Raw genomic sequence first — 22,739 nt, 5'->3', positions numbered from 1 at the left:
TAGCCAAGTAAGTTTGAAAGACATATAATATTATATATTCCTGTCAGACATTCACAATGCACTCACCATCATTAAGGCTCTAAGAAGTCCTACACCCAAGAAACCTGTTTAATGGTTTAACGAGGCATTCCTTAACTCTACTTATCCATGAGTTAGTCTGTTCTCATGCTACTACGAAGAAAACCTGAGACTGGGTAATTTATAAAGGAAAGAGGTTTAATTGACTCACAGTTCCTTATGGCTGGGGAGGTCTCAGGAAACTTAAACAATCATGGCAGAAGGCACCTCTTCACAGGGCAGCAGGAGAGGGAAGAATGAAAGCCATGCAAAGGGGGAAGCCCCTTTTAAAACCATCAGATATCCTGAGAACTTACTATCATGAGAATAGCATGGGGGAAATCCCCCCATTATTCCGTTATGTCCCACTGGGTCCCTCTTGTGACACTTATGGGAACTACAACTCAAGATGAGATTTGGGTGGGGACACAGCGAAACCGTATCGGTCCATGAAAATAATTACTTCCACAACAACGAAAGTCAAAACAGCTAGTGGTCTGGACATAAAATGACCTATTTCACTCCTTATTTTCTGAAGATGTTGAGGCTACTTTGATTTTCTCTGTTGATAAGGAGTCATTTTTTTCTGATTATGGAAGTTTATGTGGGGATGAAGCTCAAGGTTTTGGGTGAAAGAGTCAAGTGTTATTGCATAAATCACCTTGTCAAGTACCCCAAGGTGCAAGGCTCTATCTTCCATATAAGCTGATGGGGAAGTCATTAAAGTAACTCATATGCAAAGAATGCATGTCACTACAAGTTTCAGTTTCTGTATCATGGCCAAGCCAGTACACACCTCATGTAAAATGTGTCATGAATTTCCTCATGGATAATAGAAGTAAAGATACATGACAATGATTCAAAACATGTCTGTCTATACTGTCTACATATAATAACTCATGTGACATGTCTGATGTACTTACTTCACTAACCTTTTAAAAATCAATAAAGTTGAATAAACAATTAGTGTAATATTGCTTTTCTTTTCTTTTTAGTCTATAGCATAATCTATAACAGTGGTACCAGTAGCCCCAGTAGTTAATATCACAGTCATGAAGACTCACAGCCTCTTGTAGCTAGCAAGAGGGAGTCCATGACTCCTCTGGGAAGAAAGGTGATCATTTTTTCTTTGACATTGGTATGTTGATCAGTTCATTCTGTGGAACCTGTGGGTTGTACTCCAGTAGAGTCCTTAGGATGGTCTCTCCTGAAGGATGCCCAACACTAGCTAAAAGTAAATTTACCAGAATAGGGTGAAAAGGTAAGGAAATAAATGAATACATAAGATATGTGTTTCACAGAGCTTGACCAAAAGAAACCTACTTAGATCTGAGGCTCATTTTCTCTTCATTGTGTCAGAATAGTGTGCCTGCAATTTAATTTTGTTTTACAATGCTCACAACCAAGCTTGGCTTGCAGGATGTATTGCCCTGAAACATCTGTGGTCTCTTCAGCTTTTCCTGAATCTTCCGTTATTGCCTAGTGACACAGGTTTGAAGAGAAGGGCAAGAAGCTAGAGTGGATGAAGGGCTAAACAAACTTACCAATAGTGGGATGACACTGAATTCACTGGTCTACTACATGTATTTCAAAGGGATGTGGAAACTTCATTTTTATCTAAGGTAGTGTGTTTCCACCAGGGCTCTGAGATCAGAAACAAGACATGGAAACTTTAAGAAGTATTATTCAAAGTTCATTATCTTAGATAGTTTTTTCAGTTGACTTTTGGGACATCGTTCTCTTACTACTTTCCCTCCTTGCCTCATTGCTGCTCCCTGTCAATATTTTCTGCTAGATCATCTTCTTCATTATGACCTCTAAATGTTGAAGTCCCAAGGCTCTGTCCCTGGACCGTTTCTCTTGTTTAAATGTGTTCACTTCCTACATTATGTTTTAATTACCATCTGTATATGGAAGATTCCCCAGGTTCTATTTATTCCTTGAATCTTTCCCTTGAACATCAGACTCATATTCAAATGTTTACTTAAATATGATATATCCAAACTTGATTTCTTGATCTGCCAAATCTGTTTCTACCATGATGTTCTCTTTCAAGTAAACAGTAACGTCTAGTTACTTAGGTGAGAAATTTTGGGATAATCCCTGTTGTTACTCTTTGGTTCACATCCCACATTGGCAAAACTGTTGGTTCAACAACTTTTGAAGTTTACTCTGAATGTAACCACTCCTCCCCATTTCCACTGTCACCACTTTCATCAAGACAGCATCATCTCTAGCCTAGACTCTTACTTTATCCTTCAACCCCTTGCATTTCGTCTTGCCTCCATTTAGTTATGTTTTACACATGACCAGAAAGATCCATTTAAAATGTAACTATGCTATTATCCTCTGTGCAAAATTCTCTAGTGACTTATTATACTGAATAAAATCCAAAATCCTTACTATTTCCCAAAGCACTCCATTAGCTGTCCCCAGACTACTGTATCTTTCCTCACTGTTCTCCAAGCATTGTTACTCAATACTTTAAGAACACTCCTTCAGAGTTTTTGCACTTTCTAGTCCCTCTGTCCAGAATGCTCTTTATCCAAATGTTCATATGGTTTGTCCTTTCACTTCTTTAATTCTGTGTTTAAGTGTCAGCTTGTCAGATAAGACTTCACTGAATATCTTGCTGAAAGTAGCATCCTTTCTCAATTTTTCTTAATATTTTTTTGCCTACATCCTGATAAAATGTAAGATCTGTGAGAGAAGAGACATTGTCTAAATGTTTCATTTGTCCTCTTTTGAAAACCCAGAGTATAAAATGTTTTGGCATAGGAACTGAGTAGTCCCTCAGTAAATATTTAGGTAATGAATTAATAAAGCATCAATTGTGTTCTAGGGGTTCCATCTGCTTTACAACAATGCCCTTTCTATTGGGGTAGGCAAAAAGAATATGGCCACAGTCAAATCTGTTATAGTTCGCAGCTAGTTGCCAGATCTAGCTTTTAGCAGCTAATCTCTACTAGAACGGAAGCCAAATCCTTGTGATTATGCAAACATAGCATGTACTAAGGAAGGCCTAGACTTACTTTTCTCTTTAAAGACACTAGAGTAACATAAAGCTTTAGGACTCATTCCAGATTCTGCTCAGTGGGAGCTTAAGCCTGCTGTCTGCTTTCTTCATTATTATTAGATCCATTATTTCTGGACCTGAGCTCAGTTGGCCACGTAGGTTAGAGGTGTCAATGCTCAGATGAGTTTCTTACCATACAGGATGCTGGCATATATTTTTTTTTTGGATAAGTCATTTTTTTTCCCTCATAATAAAAGTAACCCAGACTAGATTCATTAGGAAACAATTAGGAAAAAAAAAAAAACATACTGAAATGCAGAAAAGTACTCAAAAATTCAACTCCTTAGAAACAACTATTATTAACATTTAGATGAATTTCATATCAGTTTCAGAGTGTGTGTGTGTGTCTGTCATTGTAGTGAACCAAGAATATTTACTGAGCACCTTTGTTCCTGTACTAAGTAAACTTAATTAAAAAGCTGAGAGAATTTGACTTTTTGCCCTCATTATCAGCTACTCCTCAAGAGGCATTCCTTTTGTTTGAAAATTATAGACTTTGTTCTGTCCACATTGCCATTACCCATTGATTGAATGTGTACTTGTCCTCTTTTCATACCTTTCTCACCTCTCTGTGGCTAATATTTGACATACAATGCTCATGGCAGCCTTGCCTATCTTGCTTCCCCGTTTGTCAATTATTTCTGCTTAGCCAAGCCAGAGAAACATCGGAAAACAGAATTAATCAATGAAAACTTGAGTTAAAATGTATGAGAACATCCCTGACTTGAAGAAGAATGTAGTATTGTGGTGTTAGGTCTGGTTGACATGGAGAAGAGTTGAATGTTAAGACTACTTTGTGACAGTTCCTACATCCAGGGAATAGGTGACAGGCTTATTGTAGGACTACAATTTGAAATCCAGGCCAGTTGTTGAAGTCCTAGCCAGAGAAAATGTAGATAATAAGCATAATGGGAGGAGGAAATATGAGAACCATCTATAAAGGTGGTTTAACTAGTTCTATCAAATGGATTTTTCTCCTTAGATTTTTTAAAATTTATTTATCATTATATTTTTAAAATTTAAATTTGCGGACACATAATAGGTGTATATATTTATGGGGTACATGAGATGTTTTGATACAGGCATGCAATGCATAATACTCACATCATGGAAAATGGGGTATCCATCCCCTCAAGCATTTAACTTTTGTGTTACAAACAATCCAGTTACACTCCTAGTTACTTTAAAATGTACAACTAATACATAATCATTGCAGCAACACTGGAAGGTACAGATAAGTAACTGCTCACTTAAAGATATCTGTTGGTGCGTGTTTTGTGGTGTTGGTGGCATATAGAATGAGGGATTAGAGGAAGATACAGAATTGGGATTGTAGTAATTATTATAAAAACACAATAGGGAAGTAATATCAATACAAAATAAAATGTTTAAGAAACATAGGCTGGGTGCGGTGGCTCATGCCTGTAATCCCAGCACCTTGGGAGGCCAAGGCGGGAGGATCACGAGGTCAGGAGATCGAGACCATCCTGACTAACATGGTGAAACCCCATCTCTAGTAAAAAAATACAAAAAAATTAGCCAGGCATGGTGGCGGGCGCCTGTAGTCCCAGCTACTCGGGAGGCTGAGGCAGGAGAATGGCGTGAACCTGGGAGGTGGAGCTTGCAGTGAGCCTAGATCGCGCCACTGCACTCCAGCCTGGGCAACAGATGAAGACTCTGTCTCAAAAAAAAAAAAAAGAAGAAACATAATCTGCCCCTGTCCAGCACCGTTATTTAAATTGTATGTATTACTTTTGTGATTATAAAACAAATCTAATATTTAAAAAAATTAAATTCTTAAATGGGCATGAACAAGCTAGAAATAGGAAGCTGGATGGGCCAAGATTTAAATGTGGCTTATTTCCCATAATCGTAGAGGACTGAAGTCTTGGTTGAATGCACCATCTATTACCTGAAGGCACCACTGTGAGATGCAAAAGCCTTTCTCTCAAAGGAGAGCACTGAGTTCTTGTGGCACCTTGAAAGGGACACCGCTTTGCTTCTCCTGTTGAGCTCATAATGCACAGTACACACCATGTGAGTTATTGCTTATCAGTGAAGTTGTGATCATCACTGTGAAATGTTGTTTTCCAGATGTTTGAGTCATTAAGAGTGGTGTCAGCACAGCAAGCAGGTCTTTCATTTGGGTCTCTATACCTTCAGTAGGGGTTGGCAGCCTACTGGTTCTGGCTTGATTAATGGCTCCAAATAGGAGTGAACCATGTCTAGGAGATGACAACAGAATCCATGGCCAACTCCCAACCTTTTTTTCATTTTTGAGGCTGCTTGCAGGGTGCAGAGCAGAATGAGGGAATTTGGGGGAATAGTCAGGTAGTGACTGCTTGCCTAGTTGGGATGCATTGCCAAATATGACTTGATTGTCTTGTCTCTGTATAGGATACTTCCTTTTTTTTTTTTTTTTTTTTTTGAGAAGGAGTCTTGCTCTGTCACCTAGGCTGGAGTGCAGTTGCACAATCTCAGCTCACTGCAAGCTCCGCCTTCCGGGTTCATGCCATTCTTCTGCCTCAGCCTCCCGAGTAGCTGGGACTACAGGTGCCCGCCACCACGCCTGGCTAATTTTTTGTATTTGTGGTAGAGATGGGGCTTCACCGTGTTAGCCAGGATGGTCTCGATCTCCTGACCTCGTGATCAACCTGCCTTGGCCTCCCAAAGTGCTGGGATTACAGGCGTGAGCCACCGTGCCCGGCCAGGATATTTACTTTTTAAAGTAGTTTTATGTACATGATCTTAGATGAATCCTCCAGGACTGAGCCCTGGGTAGTAGGATGCATTCAGATGAAGGTCATGTGGTAATTTTTTTCTGTTTTCTCACAGTTGTCAAACCAGCTAGGACAAAATAAAGTTCTGCTTCTTAGAAGAATGTGTTTGCTTTTTTGCCCATACCCTTAAGGGTGGGATACTAGTATCTTTCAATGGAAAATGTACATGAAAATGTATTCCTTAAAATGCTTCTCAGAAAACAGATGGGAAGATTAGGAAGGAGAAATGGGATTCGTTCCCTCTCTTCTTTCTTTTTTTCCTTTCTTCCTATTTGATTTTTATTAAGCCTTCCTTAATGTGAGGCACACATAATGGTTAGAATTGTAATACAAATTGTTTTAAAAGGCCTTTGTATTTCACTTTGCTGAGAAGCTTCCTGTGTCGAGTTTAAAATATGTCTGTGATTTTTTTTCCACACTAATTAACAGTCTGTCCAGTAGGTGGACTCCTTCATGTACACATAAGGGTTTTCTCTTTCCTTTATCAAGTGTTCCCTAAATCTGTGAAAAGGCATTTTTGCATATTGAACTAATGGTTTCACCAATTTATTATCTGAAAGGCTGAAAATAGATTCTGAGATTCTGCTTACTTCTGTTTGAGAAAAAAATTCATGTTTAGTTACTTTTATCTTTCCCTTTGTTTTTGTTCTAGCATATATTCTTACATTTTTATTTTTTAATCAGGGATGTTTTAAAGAAACTAGTTGCTTTTCTTAGGTCAAACTTTAAGATTTATATCAAATTCTTCTGAACAAATTACATTTCTGAGCTTATATTCAACACAATATACACAAAGGACTAAATTAATTATACTTGTGAGAATAAGAGTTGTTTAATGAGTATGAAAATAAGCTGGATAGAAGGAATAAGTTCTTGTATTTGATAGTACAATAGGGAAATTATAGTTAACGATAACTTATTGTATACTTCAAATCAGGTAGAAGAAAAGAATTACAAAGTTCTCCACAGAAAGATAAGATGAAAGTTTGAGGTGGTGGATATCTTAATTACCCTGATTTAATCATTACACATTGTATATATGTATGAAAATATCACATGTACTCAAAAGTTTATACAACTATGAAATATCAATTAAAATACATTTTTATGGTCTCCATAGTTTTCTACATTTTGTTTTTGAGTGCTTTTAAGAATGCATTTTATACAGAAGAATCTGAATGAGTCATTTTTAACCTGATCCCTGTAACTACCTAAAGTCAAGTGGCTTTGGCAGTTTCTTTGCCTGCCTTCAAGGCCATTGGGGCAAGTGCAGATTAATATTATTAATTAGCCTTCTTTACTTCCCAAATCTTTACTTTTCACCCTTCTCTTTTGAAAATCTACCTCATCATTGGCTTGTAGGCAGTAAAATGTCTGCATGGTGAAATTTTCAGTAGTTGATTCAATACATTTATTCTAACATGCAAAATAAACTCTTGACCTGGAAACTCAATTTTGGAAAAGCCTCATTTAGGTAACCTTGTATACTGTTTCTCTGTGACTAGGCCAGCAATGATAGACTGTTACTCAAAACTAACCTTTACTAAAAATTAATTGTCTTCTTATATATTACAGTTTCTACATCCACCGGAAGAATTAAATGTTAAGATAACTGAAAGAATTAAATGTTTAGATAAATGAGAAAAAAACCCACCTGGTTTCTGAATAATCAAGCCCAGTTTTGATGCTTTTAATCTAGATTTTTAAATTGTTGAAGAGAAAGGTTGTATCTTGTTCATATTTATGTCTTTCCTAGCATCTGATATCAAACATGGAGGTATAATATCCTGCCTATAATCACTGGTCAGCAGATGTTTCTTGAATAGAATGGGGTATGTTTATTCATTTCATAAACAAAATCAGTAAGGTGCTGCGCAAATACAAATCTACAAAATCATTTGGAACTTGTTTATATGTTTGCTTATCTAACCGCACTATTACATATATGTATATGCTATTTCTCCTTGAGAAGAAGAGGCACGTTTCAAATTTTTTTATATTTCTATTACCTACTACACAGCTTTATACATAGCAGCATTTATTAGGTGTGTAATTATATGCGTGTTTTATTTTCCCTGCTAAAATATAATTTTCTAATAAGTATAATGAGTGTTAAATTCACATTTATATCCAGTAGTGCCTTATATATTATAGTTTTCAATAAATGTTGTGAAAGGAGTGGGAAACGGCCACAAGTCAAAACAAGACTTGGATGTAATAATAATGAAAATAATATAAACACCAATATTAGTGGCAATATATCCTAAATTAGCAAATAAAGGAAAATTATGTTTGATGTATTTTTATCTCTGTGATTTATATGTATTGGCATTTCTTTTTTACAATACATGTTTTCTGAAAAATTACAAACCAGTTTATAAAAAAACAGATGGGCAGACAATTGAAAATCAGGGCATTAACAAAAATATTACAGTCCCCAATAAAAATGCTAGCATAATAAAAAAAAAGCAAACAGATCAAATAGATTGTTTGAAGCCAATATTCAATACATTTAGAACTTCATCACAAAAGAAAGTTGAAAGTAATTTGACAGAAGGAGATGTGAAGAAGGGTTGAGGCTGCTAAGCCAAGGAGACAAGGACAAAATTCAAAAAGATTAAGAAAACTGCTCAAAAAACACTTCCAAAACAGAGCAATAAAAGGAGCCAAAGAAAATAAAAAGGAATGAATGGGCAATGTGAATATGATAGTATTCCTTCCTGGCTTGCTGGGTTCATCTGCTGGTACTTGATAGCATAAAACATTAATGTGTTGGGGAAACAATCATGGATGAACTAATCTGATTTCTGTGTTATACTAACAGTACTCCACTATTTACTGATCACATATGAGCTAATTTTTGTGATAAAACTCAGTGAGTAGAATATTTTCTGTTGCTTCAAAAACTGAGATAATACAAATTGGAACCTTCTATTAATCAGAATAATTAAGGACATCATTAGAGAACAGAAACTTTTCTTAAAAAGGAAATGCAGTCTGGCCATGGTGGCTCATGCACGTAATCTCAGCACTGTGGAAGGTTGAGGCAGGAAGATTGCTATGAGCCTAGGAGTTCGAGGCTGCAGGGAGCTGTGATGGTGCCACTGCACTCCAGCCTGTGTTACAAAGTGAAACATTGCTTCTAAAACAAACAAACAAACACCACCACCACCCCCCCCACTGGCCCCCTCACACATAATTAGATATGCTTGGGAATTTTGACTCTTCTTGGGCTAGTTATTGAAGTTCTTGGAGGTTTAGATTTCTCATTTCTAAAATGGGAACAGCAATACTTAGAAATAATTGAAGACAGGATATTATATAATTTATCCATTCATTTGTTATGAAAAATGAAGATTCAAATTCAGCTCTTTTGATTTTTACTGCATAACACTGAAATTGTCATTTTATACTTTAAGTACCTACAAAGGATTCTCCAGACTAGTTGTAACATCATGTTTCCAGGATGATTTATAAGGAGAAGAGACAAGATAATGTTTGAAACTTCATTCTGAAAGCAGGTTATTTAAGTTTTGAGACCTTGACAAGAATTTAAAATTAATGTTCAGGTTTTTTTTTTTTTTAAAGGTTTATTCTGATTAATAGAAGATCTCACTCTGTCGCCCAGGCTGGAGTGCAGTAACACAATCTTGGCTCACTGCAAGTGCCATCTTGGCTCACTGTAACATTGACATCCCAGGTTCAAGCAATCCTCCCACTTCAGCCTCCCAAGTAGCTGGGACAACAGGCAAGTGCCACCATGCCTGGCTAATTTTTTTGTATTTTTGGTAGGGTCGGAGTTTTACCATGTTGCCCAGGCTGGTCTCAAACTCCTGAGCTTGGGTGATCCACTCGCCTTGGACTCCCAAAGTGCTGAAATTACGAGCGTGAGCCACCATGCCCAGCCAATTAAATATTTAATACTGAGTTGATAAATAAGAATTTTTCAGAAAATACTAGTGCAAAAATTAAAAAAAAAATACAGAAAGGGAATTCTGAAAAGGCCAAATTAGTGAGGTTATTTATGTAAATTAAGCCCGACAATCATGACTTCTACCAAAATACCAAATCTACAAAGTATTTAGGTAAATAAATGATTGGGATTGTCAAAGCAATTGAAAGCAAATGATAATGTCCTTCTCATGGTTAAACATTTCCTTCCAGAATTAAAACATTTAATCTACATGTGATGCCAAAATAATTATACTCAGTATTGGTACCGGCTTTACCTATGATTCAGTCTTAGATATTAAATTGGTTTTGATTATTTTCATTAAATGTTTAATATGGAGATTTTATTTCTCATTGCCTATCAATATAAGAAAAAATTAATCTTAACTTAATTATAGCCTTCAAATTGTTACCTAGCTGAAACATATTTATTAAACATATGTGAGAAATTAAGTCTCTTTCCCATTGCAAAATTTATCACAAGTAATATGGAATAGTGTAGATATATAGTGATAATGATTTGTGGCTTAAATTCACATATGGTGGACTCATTTTGTCTTACAAATCAGAAGACTCATGAAAAAAATTTAATAAATAAAACATCACAGTGGAAACACACATTCTTTATGTAATAAGTAACTTTAGAAATATGTAGTTGTTAAAAAATTTGGGTCAGCCAGTAGTATGCTGTCCTCAAGAGACCCATCTCATGTATAATAACACTCATAGGCTCAAAATAAAGGGATGAAGGAAAATCTACCCAGCAATCAGAAAACAGAAAAAATCAGGGGTTGCAATCCTAGCTTTGGACAAACCAGATTTCAAACCAACCAAAATAAAAAAGACAAAGAAAGGCATTACATAATGATAAAGGGTTCAGTTTAACCAGAAGACCTAACTATGCTAAATATGTATGCATGCGATGCAACGGCACCCGGGTTCATAAAGCAAGTTGTTAAGAAACCTACAAAGAGACATAGATTTCCACACAATAATAGTAGAAGACTTCAACACCCCACTGACAGTGTTAGTACAGATCATCAAGGCAGAAAATTAACAAAGATTCAGGACCTGAACTCAACATTGGACCAGATGGATCTGATAGACCTTTACAGAACTCTCTACCAAAAAACAACAGAATACACATTCTTCTCATCGCCAAATGGTACATACTCTAAACTTGATCACATAATTGGACCTAAAACAATCCTCAGCAAATGTAAAAGAACCAAACCATACCAAACACACTCTCAGATCACAGTACAATAAAAATGGAAATCAAGACTATGAAAATCTCTCAAAATCATGCAGTTACATGGAAATTAAACAACATGCTCCTGTATGACTTTTGGGTAAATAATGAAATTAAGGCAGAAATCAAGAAGTTCTTTAAAACTAATGAGAACAAAGATACAACGTAGCAGAATCTCTGGGACACAGAAGTCAGTGTTAAGAGGGAAATTCAGAGCACTAAAGGCCCACATCGAAAAGTTAGAAAGACCTCAGGTTAACAGTGTAACATCACAACTGAAAGAATTAGAGATTCAAGAAAAAAACCTCAAAGCTAGCAGAAGACAACTGTGAAAGGAAAATATCTTGGGCCCCCAAAATCACTAAAGAAAACTCAAGCTGGAAACTGCTTAGGGCAAACACGCCTCCCATTCTGTTGTTATTATTATTTGAGATGGATCTGTCGCCCAGGCTGGAGTGCAGTGGTGTGATCCTCAGCCTCCTTAGTAGCTGGAATTACAGGTGCACTCCACCACATCTGGCTAATTTTGGTATTTTTTTTTTTTAGTAGAGATGAGGTTTCACCATGTTGGCCAGGCTGGTCTTGAACTCCTGACCCCAAGTGATCCACCCACCTCGGCCTCCCACAGTGCTGGGATTACAGGCGTAAGCCACCATGTTCAGCCGCCTTCCATTTTATTCAAAGTCACCCCTCTGCTTACTGAGATAGGTGCATATCTGATTTGTATCCTTTGGAAAGGCTAATCAGAAACTCAAAAGAATGTAACCATTTGTGTATCACCTGTTTGTGACCTGGAAGCTCCCTCCCTGGTTTGAGTCTTCCTGCCTTTGTTTCCAGTTGTCCTGCCTTTCCAGACTGAACCAGTGTACTTCTTACATGTATTGATTGGTGTCTCATGTCTCCCTAAAATGTATAAAACTAAGCTGTGCCCTGACCACCTTGGGCACATGTCGTCAGGTCTTCCTGAGGCTCTGTCATGGGTGCATCCTCAACCTTGGCAAAATAAACTTTCTAAATTAATTGAGACCTGTCTCAGATTTCCTGGGTTCAAACAAGAAATAACAAAAATTAGAGCTGAATTGAAGAAAATTGAGACATGAAAAAACCATTCGAAAGATCAATGAATCCAGGAGTGTTTTTTTTAAAGGAATAAAATAGATTAGCTAGGCTAATAAAGAACAAAAGAGAGAAGATCCAAATAAACACAACTAGAAATGATGAAGAGAATGTTACCACTGACCCCACTTAAATAAAAATAGCCATCAGAAACTACTACGAACACCTTATGTACACAAACTAGAAAACCTAGAAGAGATGGATACATTCTTGGACACATGCACCCTCCCAAGACTGAGCCATGAATAAATTGTTTTCCTGCATAGACCAATAATGAGCTCTGAAATTGAGTAAGTAATAAATAGCCTACCCAGAAAAAAAAAAAAAAAAAAGCCCAGGACCTGATAGATTCATGCTGAATTCTACCGGATGTATTATAGAAAGAAGAGTTGGTACCATTCCTACAAAAACTATTCCAAAAAACTGAGAAGGAGGGATTCTTCCTCAGCTCTTTCTATGAGGTCAGCATCATCTTGGTATCAAAACCTGGCAGAGACACAACAAATAAAGGAAACTTCAGACCAGTATTTTTTATATACATCGATGCAAAAATCCTCAACGAAATAACTTGTAAACCGAATCCAGCAGCACATCAAAAAGTTAAGCCACCATATTGAAGGAACCTACCTCAAAATAGCAAGAGCCATCTACGACAAACCCACAGCAAACATTATACTGAATGGGCAAAGTTGGAAGCATTCCCATGAAAACCGGCATGAGGGAAGGATGCCCTCTCTCACCACTTCTATTCAACACAGTATTGGAAGTCCTAGCTCAAGCAGTCAGGCAAAAGAAAGAATATACTCATGTAATTGTATCTCTCTACAGAGAAAAAAACTGTGAGTTCTCATTAATACAGAGAACACCAGTCCAAAACCACAGCATTTATTTTGTGTTAATTAGTGGCACTTTCTGGGTACAATAAAGAGTTGTCATTACAAGGATCCTGAAGGATTGGAACGACACTCCTTCAAATGAACTATAAAAACAAAATATGTCTCAATTGGCTTTTTTTTTTTTGAGGTCTTCGTTTTCTTTGATAAATCCATCAAGGATTCATCAAAGCGGTACAATAAATGTATTGAAGAGGTACAATAAAAGAAAAACTTGCAATTATAAAACAGATAAAGATTATGCAACATACTCTAATGGATCATCATTTAGAAAAGATCAAGGAGAGGTCTCGGTGTGGTGGCTCCAGCCTATAATTTACATTTCATTGGCCTATAATCTCAGCACTTTAGGAGGCTGAGGTGGGAGGAACGCTTGAGGCCAGCAGTTCAAGACCAGCCTGGGCAACATGGTGAGACCCCATCCCTATGAAAAACTTTTTAAAAAATCAGCAGGGCAGCGAGCCGTGATCACACTGCTGCACTCCAACCTGAGTGACAGTGTGAGACCGTGTCTCAAAAAGAAAAAAAAAATTAGACACAGTGGTACATGGCTATAAGTAGGACTTACTGGTTAGTCTTTGGAAGACTAGAGGCTACTTGGAAGGCTGAGTTAGGAGATCACTTGAGCCCAGGAGTTCAAGGTCAAGGCATCAGTGAGCTATGATCATGCCATTGCACTTCGTCTGGGCAAAAGAGTAAGATCCTGTCTCAAAAAAACAAACAAACAAAATCAAGAAAAGGAGAAAAAAATCACGGCCTTAGTTCATTATGTCTAGATATACTAAATATACTTGCACCTTAATAGTTAAGTTGAGAGTCAGTCAGAAAAGTGTCAAGTGACCTATATGTTGTTTACCTACAATCATCTTTGGGCATGAACTGGTTTAGTAATATAATCTTGAGTCTTAGCTGACCACATGTCTGATTGGCTAAGACTGTAAGTCCTTGCCTTCTTTGTTAGGCGTGTCTGTGTGGTTAAGTTCTGGCCAATGAAATGTAAGTAGAACTAGTGATGTAGGAAGCCTCTGAGTCATGCCCTCAGAGGGAAGGGGTAGACTTTTACTTCACCAGCTTCCCAGGTTTCTGGAATGTGGATTTGATAAGGAAAGCTAGAGGAATCATAGTTGCCCATGAGGTAGAAACCAAATATAGAGGAAGACGGAGCGTTAAGATATTAGGAAACTGAGTGGTTCCTGACACTTTACAGCCAACATATTTTCCCTGGACTCTTTATGTTAAGATTATGATGTGGGAAAGAAATTTGTTTCTCTCCTGGCACTAAATTTTTGGGTCTTTAAAACATGTTATTGTATGTATTTAAGATCTAAAATGTAATGTGTATATATGTGTCTATATATATATATATATAATAGTGCTAACTTATGTATATGTAGTAAAATGATTACTACAGTCATGCAAATTATCCTATCCATCAACTTTTTTTTTTTTGTGGTAAGAGCACCTAAATCTACTCTTTTAGAAAATTTTTAGTATACATTAGAATATTATGAACTATAGTCACTATGCTATACATTAGATCTCTAGACTTAGTCATCCTATATAACTGAAAGTTCATACCCTTTGACTTTTTTCTCCCCTTTTCCTTACCTCCTCACCCCTGGTAACCACTGTTCTACTGTTTCTATGACTTTGATTTTTTTTTTAAAAAACTTCCGCATATAAGTGAAATCACACAGTCTTTCTTTCTGTGTCTGGCTTATTTTACTTAGCATAATGTCCTCCAGGAACATTCATGTCATAGAAAATGGCAGTTATTACCTTTTTTTTTTAAGGGTGAGTAATATTCTTTGTGTGTGTGTGTGTGTGTGTGTGTGTGTATACACTACAATTTCTTTATTCATTCATCCATTGGTGGACATGTAAGTTGTTTCCATATCTTGGCTATTGTGAACTGCTGCAGTGAACATGAGAGTACAGATATCTCTATAGGGTGCTAACTTCATTTCCTTTAGGTATATACCCAGCAGAGATATTTCAGGGTTATGTGGTTGTTATGGTTTTAGTTTTTTAGGAACCTTCAAACAGTTTTCTGTAATGTCTGTATCAATTTACATTCCCACAAACAGTGTACCAGGGCTCCCTTTTCTCCATACCCTCACTCATATTTATCATTTTTTGACATGTGGTATTTGGTATACCTATTCTAACAGGTATGGGGTGGTATATCATAGTGGTTTTGATTTGTACTTCCTTGATTATTATTGATGTTGATGCTTTTCATACACCTGTTGGCCTTTTTGTGTCTTCTTTGGAAAAATGTCTATTCATGTTCTTTGCCCATTTTTAAATTGGGTTTCTTTGTTAGTAGAACAGCTTAATTCCTAAGATACATGTAATAACTATACCAGGATCTATATCTGTGTAAAGACAACTAGATGTGAGTAGAAAAGTTTGCGGTCCTATACCAAAGAAGAAAAGATTAACCAGCAGTGAAAGACAAATATGTTAGGCATTTTAAGGAGAGTGAAAGATGTTTTATCCAGAGACATGTCATAGTAAATAAGAAAGCCTCGGTTTTGGACGCAGATGTCCTTGAATTTGGCTATGAAACCTCAGCTCAGTCACATAACAAGCTAGCACTATGTTTCCTCATGTGTAATATGGTAATACTTATTACTTATTCCATATACTCATCTCCCACCTCTTGTCCTCTACTTACCACTCCCTGATACACCAAGTTCAGAGTAATGTGCACTTTAATTCATTTCTATTTTGTGTTTAGGAATTTTAGATCATTTTGCCATCTGTCATACTAGAACTGAAACTGGGTTTTGAGAGTTGTTCAATTCTTACTGCTAATGGTTTTAGTTCAAAAACTTAACATTGTGAACTCAAAGTGATAATATGATTTCTTTCCAGACTCATCACAGATTTGTTTATGTAAAGGTTGGTAAATTTTTATATACAAAAGTAGCCGTTGCCAGAAAAATATCAAGTAGCTTTAGCCTTTAGCGAAACTCATACTTGACAAAGTCTCACAAAGATTTGTAATGTAATGACAAAGGAGAATATTGACATTTGGACTTATCTTTTAATTCTCTCATCTTAACACAGCTGAGATTTCTCCTTTTTTCCTATTCTTGTTTTAGAAAATGAAAAGCTTTCTTAAGACAATAGGACAGGCCGGGTGCGGTGGCTCATGCCTGTAATCCTGACACTCTGGGAGGCCGAGGTTGGCGGATCACAAGGTCAGGAGATCGAGACTATCCTGGCTAACACGGTGAAACCCTGTCTCTACTAAAAAAATACAAAAAATTAGCCGGGCGTGGTGGTGGGCTCCTGTAGTCCCTGCTATGTGGGAGGCTGAGGCAGGAGAATGGCGTGAACCGAGAAGGTGGAGCTTGCAGTGAGCGGAGATGCGCCACTGCACTCCAGCCTGGGTGACAGAGCGAGACTCCTTCTCAAAAAAAAAAAAAAAAAAAAAAAAGACAATAGGACGGACTCTGTGTTTGAAACTGAAAATCAGAGGATCATCTTCCCTTTATAAAGAGATACAATGGAATATTATTTAAATATCACCATCTGGTATATTTAAACTACAGTTTTATTTATAAAAATGTTACCTCTAACTTTTTCAGAGCACATAGATTTGCCCCATGCATGTCTCTTAGGCAGTCAATAATCTATCCCTGGTAATTGTACAGCTAGTACAGTTGTATTTTTAAAACCTTTTGTTCTTTTTAAAGCATATCATATTGAGTTTACTTTGCATCCATAAGATGTAGTGTGTTTCCAGCACTGAAAAAGCACTGTGGTTAATATGAAAAAAATTGCATAATGAATATTCATGTCTTCAATTGTTTTATAATCTATTTGGACTAACAGTAGTTCCATAGGAGAAACAATGCAGAGCAGCATATAAACTTCACTGAATTACTCTATGTAGTATAAACTCAGAGAAAAGTAAGACCGGTGGGCTATAGTAGTTGAAATTTTAATAGAATTTATAACACTTCAGTTGTTCAGAATTAAAAGAATATATAACACTTCAGTTGGCCTTGGAAGACAGGTAGAATGTGGACAGCTGAAGAGATGGAAAAAGTAGAAGAGAACATTAGGAAAGTCACCAAGCAGTGTGACATGGGCTACGGGGGATGAAAAGGAATGTGTCCTGATGGAAGCAGAATTTAGTTGGGAAGTCATAGGACGTTAGATTGATAACTAAAATGGGATGCTGTTTCCCAAGCCTTGGAAACCTGTCAGTGTAGGGAGTATGGGCCTTTTCCCATAATCACTAGAACCACGGTATGAACTTGCACAAGATTGTGACATGATGAAAGTGGTATTTTAGGAAATTTAATCTAGAGGATGTTTATAGTGTGCATTGGATGTGGCAAAAACTGTCATTAGGCAGTAAAAATTAGCTGAAATTGTTCAGAATTGAGCTATGATGTTAAGGATTGAAAAGATGGAACAATTTTGAGCTCTTTTCAGGGACAACTGAGAATACAGTATGAAGAAAAAATGCAAAGGGTTAAAACTGGCTCCAGAAGCTACTGGGCAAAATTAGTGCACAATACTTTTTCTATTTGAAAGAAACATGTTAAAATCCAATGTTTTACCTGCCATTGAGTTTAAAATGCCTTTAATTTCCTTGTTTAGTAATTATTGTTCCATAACATTTCCAAAAAATCTACAAAATTCCTATTTAAAAAGCAAAACAGAAAAATCACAAAGAACTGGTAGTGAATGGTTAGAAACACATACTTGTGCAGAAGGTATCTTTATATGTAGGGTAGCAGTTACCAACAGGCAGATGTTTGTTCTAGATAAGTTATGCAGCCTTATTACCCAGCCACAGTCCTGGAAACAAAGGGGGAGGTGTGAAGCATTTTTAATAAGCAGTACTAGGTGGCAGGAATGAGCCTGTAATTTTCAGAGAATTACCTCAGAGACCAGCCTAGTAACAGCAGACCTCTCAGGTAGAAAGCAGATTGGTTAAATAGAACTATGATTATATGTCTATGTACAAACAAAAACAACAAAAGGGAAACAATAAGGGTAGATTTGCATGTGTCAGTCTTACAAAAATATCAGTGTTGAGAAAAATTTCCAGAAAACATCTACCCAGTTTGCAGGAATTTGGCTAAGTATACATTTTTTTCCTGACATTTTAAAGTAGTTTATCTAGTCTACATAGATAAATATTGTGTGCTTTCAAAATGCATCAGGGACTATATAAAACCTATGTATCAAAACATAAGCTTGATTTCGAAATATGATTAATGTAGCTGAGAATATACTCTGCTCTTGGAACAAAAAAAACCACGCAAGAGAATTGATATGATGGTCCATATGTCCTTTGGTAGTTACAGAAATGGAATAGAAAATGAAGAGCAGATAAGTTTCAGCTTGTTGTTTGTTTTTTGTTTTGCACATTAGATGTAGCAATTGAAAAAGCATATTCCCAGTGAAGATTTCAGAGGTGAAATTCTACTCACCACTTCATTCCTTTGGGAACCTCTTGTATCTTCACTGCGACTAAAAACACTTCAGCTTTGCCTGAAGCATATTTTGTAGTTCTTAAAAATAACATGAATTTAAGCAAATTCTGAATTTTTTCTTCTTCCCAACCATGTTGCTCATACTTAAATAAAACATACATTTTTGATTTTGGTCTTATGTTTTAAATTATGCATGTATTTTGGTCTTCAAGGAAATCTGAGCTGAATGCCCATGCTTTCTTTTTTTAAAAAAAGACAACGAAATGTATGGATAAGCCAAGTTCCCAAACTCAAGATACAAAGAGAATTATAATCTGCAAGCCAATAGATTTTTCTGCATAGGGTCCATGATCTTTTAATCCCATTTACCCATTGGACATCAATTTCAGTCTCCTGATAATTTAACTAGTAGAATGGCACTGTGGCTTAAATAACAAAGAAAATAATACCTCTACTTAAAAAACACTGCATGTTCTCACTCATAGGTGGGAATTGAACAATGAAAACACTTGGACACAGGGTGGGGAACATCACACACCGGGTCCTGTCATGGGGTGAGGGGAAGGGGGAGGGATAGCATTAGGAGATATACCTAATGTAAATGTCGAGTTAACAGGTGCAGCACACCAACATGGCACATATATACATATGTAACAAACCTGCACGTTGTGCACATATACCCTAGATCTTAAAGTATAATAATTAAAAAAAATAGTAATAGCAGAATTTATTAAGCTCCTACCATATTCTAGTTGATTTATATATTAATTAAATTAATGCATCCAACAGACATATGAAAAAATGCTCATCATCACTGGTCGTTAGAGAAATGCAAATCAAAACCACAATGAGATACCATCTCATGCCAGTTAGAATGGTGATCATTAAAAAGTCAGGAAACAACAGATGCTGGAGAGGATGTGGAGAAATAGGAACACTTTTACACTGTTGGTGGGACTGTAAGCTAGTTCAACCATTGTGGAAGACAGTGTGGCGATTCCTCAAGGACCTAGAACTAGAAATACCATTTGACTCAGCAATCCCATTACTGGGTATATACCCACAGGATTATAAATCATTCTACTATAAAGACACATGCATACGTATGTTTATTGCGGCACTATTCACAATAGCAAAGACTTGGCACCAACCCAAATGTTCAGCAATGATAGACTGGATAAAGAAAATGTGGGCACATATACACCATAGAATACTATGCAGCTGTAAAAAAGGATGAGTTCATGTCCTTTGCAGGGACATGGATGAAGCTGGAAACCATCATTCTCAGGAAACTATCTCAAGAACAGAAAACCAAACACTGCGTGTTCTCACTCATAAGTGGGAGTTGAACAATGAGAAAACATGGACACAGGGAGGGAGACATCACACACTGGGGCCTGTTGGGGGGTGGGGGTCTAGTGGAGGGATAGCATTAGGAGAAATACCTAATGTAGGTGACAGGTTGATGAGTGCAGCTAACCACCATGGCATGTGTATACCTATGTAGCAAAACTGCATGTTCTGCACATGTACCCCAGAACTTAAAGTATAATAAAAAAAAAGTAACACCAAAACCCTATGAAGAAATTAGCATAATTGTCCCCATTTTGTGGATGAGGGAAGTTAGGCACAAAATGAATCAGTAATTTGTCCACGTCACACACCTAGGAAGGGGCAAAGACATGCACTCAGATTCTGACATTCTGACCTCTGAGATCATTTCCTTAATGCTATGTGATAGAACTGCTCTATTGACATAATTTGTGAGGAATTGCCTTCCTGAGATAGAACTAAGAAGCAATGGTGATGAAGGACAGGTAAGCCCCCAAACTGTAGTTTAGCTTGGGATAGTTCTTGGCTTTGCTTGGGAAAGAATTCAAGAGCCAGCAGTATTTATTTATTTATTTATAACTTTTATTTTAGGTTCAGGGTACATGTGAAGGTTTATTACACAGGTAAACACGTGTAATGGGTTTGTTGTACAGATTACTTCATCACCCAGGAATTAAGCCTAGTACTCAACAGTTACGTTTTCTGCTCCTTTCCTTCCTCCCACCCTCCACCCTCAAGTAGGCACCAGTGTCTGTTGTTTCCTTCATTGTATTCATAAATTATTATTATTTGGATCCAGTTTATAAGTGATAACATGTAGTATTTGGTTTTCTGTTCCTGCATTAATTTTATGAGGATAATAGCATCCAGTTCCATCCACGTTCCCACAAAAGACATGATCTCATTAATTTTTATGGCTGCATAGTATTCCATGGTGTATATATACCACAGTTTCTTTATTCAGTCTGACACTGATGGCCATTTAGATTGATTCCATGACTTTGCTATTGTGAATAGTGCTGTAATGAACATTCACATGCATGTGTCTTTATGGTAGACTGTTTTATAGTCCTCTAGGTATATACCCAATAATAGGATTGCTGGGTTGAATGGTAGTTCTTCTTTTAGCTCTCTGAGGAATCACCATACTGCTTTCTACAATAGTTGGAATAATTTACACTCCCACCAACAGTGTATAAGTGTTCCCTTTTCTCCTCAACTTTGCCAGTATCTGGTATTTTTTTTTTAATAGCCATTTTGACTGGTGGAAGGAAGTATCTCATTGTTTTTGACTGGCATTTTTAAATGATAAGTTACATGGAGCTTTTTTTCATATGGTTGTTTGGCCACATGTATGTCTTCTTTTGAAAAGTGTCTGTTCATGTTTTTTGCCCACTTTTCAATGGTTTTTTTTTTTTTTTTAACTTGTAAATATGTTTAAGCTCCTTATAGATGCTGGGTATTAGACCTTTGTCAGATGCATAGTTTGCAAATATTTTCTCCCATTCTGTGGGCTGTTTACTCTGTTGATAGTTTGCTTTGCTGTGCAGAAGGTTTTAATTTTAATTAGATCCCACTTGTGAATTTTTGATTTTGTGGCAATAGCTTTCCATGTCTTTGTAATGAAATCATTGCAAGTTCCTATGTGCAGGATGATATTGTCTAGGTTATCTTCCAAGGTTTTTATAGTTTTGGGTTTTACGTTTAATTTAATCCATCTTTAGTTGATTTTTGCATATGGTGTAAGAAAGGGGTGCAGCTTCAATCTTCTGCAGATGGCTAGCCAGTTACCCCAGTACCATTTATTGAATAGAGAGCATTTCCCTGCTGCTTGTTTTTGTCAGGTTTGTCACAGATCATATGGTTGTTGGTGCACAACCTTATATCTAGGCTCTTTATTCTTTTCCATTGGTCTATGTGTCTGTTTTTGTACCATTACCATGCTTTTTTGGTTACTGTAGCCTTGTCGTATAGTTAGAAGTCTAGCAACATAATGTCTCCAGCTTTGTTCTTTTTGCTTAGGATTGCCTTGGCTATTTAGGCTCTTTTTTTGGTTCCATGGGAATTTTAAAATAGTTTTTTTTTCTAGTTCTGTGAAGAATGTCATTGATAGTTTGATAGGAATAGCATTAAATCTGTAAATTGCTTTGGGCAGTATGGTCATTTTAATGATATGATTCTTCCTCTCCATGAGCATAGAATGTTTTTCCATTTGTCTGCGTCTTCTATGATTCAATTACAAGTGCTTTGGAATTCTCATTGTAGAGATCTTTCACTTTCTTGGTTAGCTGTATTTCTAGATATTTTATTCTTTTTGTGGCAATTGTGAGTGGTATTGAGTTCCTTATTTGGTTCTTGGCTTGGTTGTTGCGGGTGTACTGCAATGCTAGTGCTAGTGATTTTTGTAGGTTGATTTTGTATCCTGAAGCTTGGTGATGTTGTTTATCAGCTGGCAGAGCTTTTGGGCTGAGACTATGAGGTTTTCTAGATACTGAATCATGTCATCTGCAAACGAAGATAGTTTGACTTCCTCTCTTCGTATTTGGATGCACTTTCTTTCTTTTGCCTAATTGCTCTGGCTAGGATTTCCAATACTATGTTGAATAGCAGTGGTGAGAGAGAGGGCATCCTTGTCTTGTGCTGGCTTTCAAAAGGAATGTTTCCAACTTTTGCTCATTCAGTATAATGTTGGCTGTGGGCTTGTCATAGATGCCTCCTTATTTTGAGTTATTTTTTTTCAGTACCTAGTTTGTTGAGAGTTTTGAACAGGAAGGGTTATTGAATTTTATCAAAAGCCTTTTCTGTGCCTATTGAGGT

The 22,739-nt window shown here is 36.7% G+C and overlaps 1 protein-coding gene across 11 annotated transcripts in view; it reads left to right on the top strand.

Moving 5' to 3' along the window:
* The window catches only part of COX7B2 (cytochrome c oxidase subunit 7B2), a 171,954-nt gene that overhangs the window by 15,777 nt on the left and 133,438 nt on the right, over window positions 1–22,739 (top strand). For 6 of the 11 annotated variants that reach the window (XR_010133221.1, XR_010133220.1, XM_019025125.2 and 3 more), the window contains exon 2: window positions 16,236–16,334. The exons of the other annotated variants lie outside the window; for them this stretch is intronic. The gene's annotated coding sequence lies outside the window, so the exon portion shown is untranslated. The remainder of the gene's footprint in view (window positions 1–16,235; window positions 16,335–22,739) is intronic. 11 annotated transcript variants of the gene reach the window in all.

This window comes from Gorilla gorilla, chromosome 3, assembly GCF_029281585.2.
Source record: "Gorilla gorilla gorilla isolate KB3781 chromosome 3, NHGRI_mGorGor1-v2.1_pri, whole genome shotgun sequence".
NCBI classification, from domain to species: Eukaryota; Metazoa; Chordata; class Mammalia; order Primates; family Hominidae; genus Gorilla; species Gorilla gorilla.
Note: the sequence above shows the minus strand (reverse complement) of the source record. Positions and strands in the feature narration are given on the sequence as shown.